Here is a 5613-nt window from a genome sequence, read left to right as displayed (position 1 = left end):
CTATTGATTTTTCCTTCTCTAGTTTTATCACAAAACTACTTCTAGTTTTATTAAATCTTTTCAAAATAATTCTTCAAAGAAAACAAGGAACTAAAATGGGTTTTGTTTTTCATCCCATTTCTACCAAGTACTGATTTCTAAAACATTACTCTCTGTTTTGTTTTGTTTTTAACAAAAGGCTTGTTTATGGTACCTATACCATTTCTTGTTTACTTTAAATTTGAGAAAAACTCTACTTTACTTGAGAAAGTTAGTAGAATATTTTGAACTCCTATGTTCCAACTAGTTTTCTCTCAACATCTTCAAAATTCCACTTGAGTTCATTCCCAATTGTCTCTAGACAATTGAGGTGTGTCCCATACCCTTCAATTAAACTCTTTTTCAAATGGCAACTCTTGCACATCTTATGCACATCTCTGATCCACCACATTGTATCCCCTCCATCCCCCAATTTTTGATCAAATGGATGATCATTTGATACTTTCAAATCACTCCCTATTGACCTCTTATTTGAATAGCAACTTATGTTTCATCATATCCATCTCAATCCTCTATTCTTTTCTATTATCACATTGACCTCATGAATTGATGATTTATGTCACAATATTCATCCTTGTGAGTATTGGAATACTTAACTCACCATCCCATCTACCTTGACAGGCTCATGCATTGTTGCATGTGATCAATCCCAATCCTTCCAAAATTGAATTCAAATAAAAACTTCTAATCATCAAATATACCTTTGGGTCTATTTTTCATCTTTTGTTAGTCCCAACCATAGTGGTAACAATTATCCTTGGAGTACATGTCACCCTTCCCATTATTTCTATCTATATGTATCTACTTCTATTTTTATCATCATCAAAGTCACTCTTTGACATTTTCTCCTCAACATCATGCACATATCTATTCACATGGATGTTGTGCCTCTCCCTCACATTGTTCACTTGTATTTGGCAAGAATGGAGCCGGCCAATTATGTTGGCATGGCAAAAATTTCGGCCAGCCCCTTCCTCTTCTTTTCCTTCCTCCACAAGCTTTGCCTCCCAACTACCCCAATCACTAAATGGGCAGCCACCCACCTTGGCCAATCAAGTGAAGAGCTGCCACCACTCCCTCCCTCTATAAAACCTCATAGCCGGCCACCCCCTCCTCTCTTTGCTCTCATTTTTCACTCCCCACTCCTTCCTCCACTCCCTCACACTCCTCTCATACCTCTTACCCACGAGCTGCTGCTCCTCCCAAGCTCCATGGCCGGCCATGGCCATGGAAATCCACCTAGATGAAGCTCCCCTCCTCCCTCAAGCTTCCCCTCACCATGAGAGCCTCCCTCTCCTTCTTCTCCCCAACCCTAGATGGTTTTCTCTCCTCTTCTTCTTCCTCCCTTGCTAAGATTGGATCTTGATGCAGGTGCATGTTGGTCCAAGCATGGAGAAGCTTGAGCTATCCTCAGATCTGAAGTTCTTGAGCAAAGTTCGTCCAAAACCATGCAGTAATTTCTGTATCTTGCTGTTTCAGATTCTGGTACGAAATTGTAAAATCCGCCAAATCTTGTGTGCAGATCCAAATCGAGTGATTCAAAGTTCCGCAGATAGGTATTGAAAAGATCTACAACTTGGCGTTGGTCTCATACTCAAATTCGTTACGGATTTTGCAAGGTAAATAAAGTTCTGCAAACATGCAGAATCACTGTTTGTGAGATTTCTTCCGTTTTACGAAATCTTTTTGAGCAAACTCAACTGTGGGAGAAAGCCCTCTTCAGTACCTTCATTTTGGCGGTGGTTTCACTTCGATTGACCTCCTGAAACTGAAATGGTTCACAGATCAATATCTGGTCAGATCTGACTTTGTCGAATTAAACCAGGAGCTTGGAAACGAATTTTTGAATGAAACCAATTGGGTAAGAACCACCTATTCAATACCTTTCAGATGCAGCAAGCCTCATATTTTTCTGATGTGTGTATGATTTTTGGTGAATTAAACTTATTCTGTGTGTTCTGCAGACATGGCTGTTAGCTTTTAATTCATCAAAAATCCATTTTTGAACCTAATTGAGTGATTCCACTTCTGTAGGATTACTGAATGTTTTCTTAATCATCTCCAACAAGTTTCAAACATTTATCTGTTGTGTAACACCAGTGAGAAAGCAAATGGTACAGACATGCAGTAAACTTGTCAATCCATTTGTGAGAGTTTCAGAAACAATTTGAACCCAAATCCAATTGGGTATGCATCTCTGTTTAATTACCTTTCAAATTCAAGTGGCCTCATATTTTTAGGATTTTTCTACGATTTATGGCTTACAGATCTTGTTTTCTGTACAGTCAGATTCAAAGAAATTCCTAAAATTGTAGGTTTAATATTTTTAGGTGATTCCAATTGGGTTAGTCTTGTATTAGTACTGGCTATCTAGGAAAAATATTATTAGTCTCTGTTCATACATATTTGTTGCTGTTAGTAAGGTATATGTGTGACATGCATTGTTGAAGCAAAACTTTTCGGTTTATTTAAAACCCTTGACCAACTCTTTTTAGTAGAGATGGGCAACCTTTGTTTTATGCTTGCAAAACCAAACCTCTACAACCTAACATTAGCTCTTTTGTTTTGCTTAAGTTTTCAAATGATGGGGTATATGGTTTGCTTCCTATTTGTTTTTGGTTGTAGTGTTATGGGAACAAATTAAGTTAGGAAAACTGTTTTCTACTTTTTCAAAAATGTTTGAAAATGCTTTGTGATTGTATTTGATGTCAAACTAATGCACTTGTCCTCTTTAGGATGTTATCTACCAGGGGATATTTCGTTTATACCATGGTGATACCCGAAAGGCAATTGCTAAGTTGTGATACTCTCATACCTTTACTAGGTAAATAAAATGGGTTCTCTTTTAGTTGCTTTGCAGTATCTATAAGTTCTTTGTATGTTAGCCCGTAGTAAGGTGGTTAGCTATTGCTTGTTGATTGTTGAATGTTGCATGCTTGTTATGATTGGTGCAATATGATTGATTGTGTTCCTTTTATATTTTCCGACGATAGATGCGAACGATTCCGGAGAAGAAGAAGAAGTGGTTCGGACAAGGATTTTATTTATATTGACGGGATTCTTATATTGATGAAGTTGAAGAAGTCCAGGGACAAATAAGCCAAGGCAAGCCATCTCTTGATCTCTGAATATTGAATCACATATTGTGGTTACTTTGTTATTATTATTGTCTCTCGATCTATCTTGTGTGATTTCTACTTTTGTTGTCGGAGCATGCTTACCGTGAGCATGTTTACTCTCTTTGGCACCTCGCCGACAAACCCCTTTTTGTGAATGGTGGTTGTCAACATCATGATCATGGTGTACCCTCTAAATGTGATGGGTATGCCCACTTACCTTGAGTGTGTCGACCTCTCGAGCACCCTTTTTGCACCCCTTAGTGGTATGATGGTTAGTATCATGCCCTTGTTATACCTTCTACCTTGTGATGCTATGCATACTTACTCCCAAGTGTGCCGAACCTCTTGTTGATGCTATACATACTTACTCCCAAGTATGTTGAACCCCTTGTTGTTGTTATGCATGCTTACCCCGAGCATGTATGCCCCCTTGACCACCTATTTTACCATCTTCTTAGTGGTATGATGATCAACATCATGACCCTTTGTTGAATCCTCCTACTTATGTTGTCCCCATGCGTGCTTATCCTAAGCATGTATGATCCCCTTGACACCTCAATTATCATCTCCTTAGAGGTATGACGTCTAGCATCATGCCATTGTTATATCTTAGCTCCTACATAAAACTTTAGGTTGGGAACCCCTCAAGGTTTACCTTGTTGTAAATGTTTATGAAAACCTTGGGTAAGATAACCTTACCCAAGTGTATGGTTTATGAAGGCAAAAAGGATCTTGTCAAAGATGTTTGAGAAAAGGAATATGTGTGTGACTTGGGTTTTGAGAAAAAAAACGACACATGGTTCTTTGTATTCGCCCGGAACAATTACACAGCGCAACCATAGCTACTCCAACGTGGGCACGGGGCTTAACTTGACGTTTGTTCTTCTTAGCATGAGGCACCGCACAACTATACAAGGGTACGGTTACCCCCGAGTCCGGGTTGTCGAGGTTGGGACAATAGTATAACGGGAGGCCTTCGGGGCTGACCCGTCCGGAAGACACTATGGGTCTCCTGGCTTGGCGGTGGAGCCACGCTCTAGAGGAGGTGAGCTGCCACGGTGCCGGGGAGGTACATACTCCATAGGGTAGGACCTCGTGTTAAGTCGAATGGGCGAAAGGTTATGTCCGGGTATCCGTCGTGGCATATGTCGTTATGCGGGGATGATGCCCACACGATAGGTATCCGGATAGTTGTGGTGAAAGTGTGCAAACTCTGCAGAGTCAAAACTATTCGAATAGCCGCGTCCGCGGTCATGGACGGTTGGGATGGCCGTTACAGAGCTGTGTCGAGTTTTGGTTTTGAAAATGATTTCCAAAGGAAATGTGTGTTGGAAGTACCGGAAGGGTACGGGAAAGATGGTGTGCCGACCATGTGGAGATGGTCGAGGAAAATGAAACAAAGAGGGTGACCCTTCCTAGTGTTTCATGTAGAGGAACTCTGCTTTAACAAAGATATAGAGATGTCATAGGACTTTCTTAGTGTCCCCTTCAACTGTGATGTGGGATGCTATATCCACAAGAGAAACTGATTCTCTTTCACATGCTATATCCACAAGAGAAACTGATTCTCTTTCACATGCTATATCCACAAGAGAAACTGATTCTCTTTCACATGCTATATCCACAAGAGAAACTGATTCTCTTTCACATGCTATATCCACCAGAGAAACTATTCTTCCTCTCTTGTCTTCTTTAGTTAGAATTGTTATCACCTTCTTGATGGTTTGCGAGTACAATTCAAATGTACTCACGGCTTTGTCCCTGGCTATTTACTTGGCCAGACCTGGAGGACTTCGACAGATGAAGAAGGAGTTGACGACGTCTATGCGAGCTAGGAACGTCTTCCCAGTCAGTTGCCTGTAGGGTTATGGCAGATGACTTGGGTACTGCGCTGCTGAAGTGATGATGCTACTCTGATGTTTAGTTAGGCCCTTCGAGGCTATTATGTAAGTATTGGTCATGTGACCTCATTGTAATTTTCTTTTTCCGCTTTGTAATGGATGGTGTAATTTGATATCAGTTCGGTTATGTGTTCACGACACACTGATCATGGGATCGTGAACTGTATACATAACAGGGTATTTCGGACCGTTAGTCCGGGGTCCCCACAGAGCTGGTATCAGAGCCATCCTGACTGTAGGAGACCTTAGTTAGCATGGACGTTAGTTAGGAGACAAGTAATTGGGAAAAAACTATTTATGAAACAAATTATTTCTTTAGTCGGAAGCATAGCTTCTACTCCTCTTGTTTCTTCAAAACTTCTAAATTCTTATCTCTCCGCTTTATAGAAGTGTTTGAAAATTCTTACTCTATTGTCTCATCCACTTCAAACCTACATATTGGACGATGTCTCCAACTCAGACCGGAGACTCGAACTCAAAGATACATCAATCCCACAGGAAGACTCATGAATCTCCAACGACAGCTATTGAAGATTGGAGGCCGACTTAGTGTG

At 40.5% G+C, this 5613-nt stretch overlaps 1 long non-coding RNA gene across 1 annotated transcript; it reads left to right on the top strand.

The window, feature by feature from the left end:
* Positions 1-261: 261 nt before the first annotated feature.
* Positions 262-5208, top strand: LOC127314088 (uncharacterized). Its single transcript, XR_011748280.1, has 5 exons — positions 262-1473; positions 1562-1658; positions 1824-1900; positions 3033-3144; positions 4940-5208. It is a non-coding gene; the product is annotated as an uncharacterized lncRNA (long non-coding RNA).
* Positions 5209-5613: the final 405 nt, after the last annotated feature.

This window comes from Lolium perenne, chromosome 7 (assembly GCF_019359855.2).
Source record: "Lolium perenne isolate Kyuss_39 chromosome 7, Kyuss_2.0, whole genome shotgun sequence".
Taxonomy (NCBI): domain Eukaryota; kingdom Viridiplantae; phylum Streptophyta; class Magnoliopsida; order Poales; family Poaceae; genus Lolium; species Lolium perenne.
This window is presented reverse-complemented; position numbering and strand designations above follow the sequence as displayed.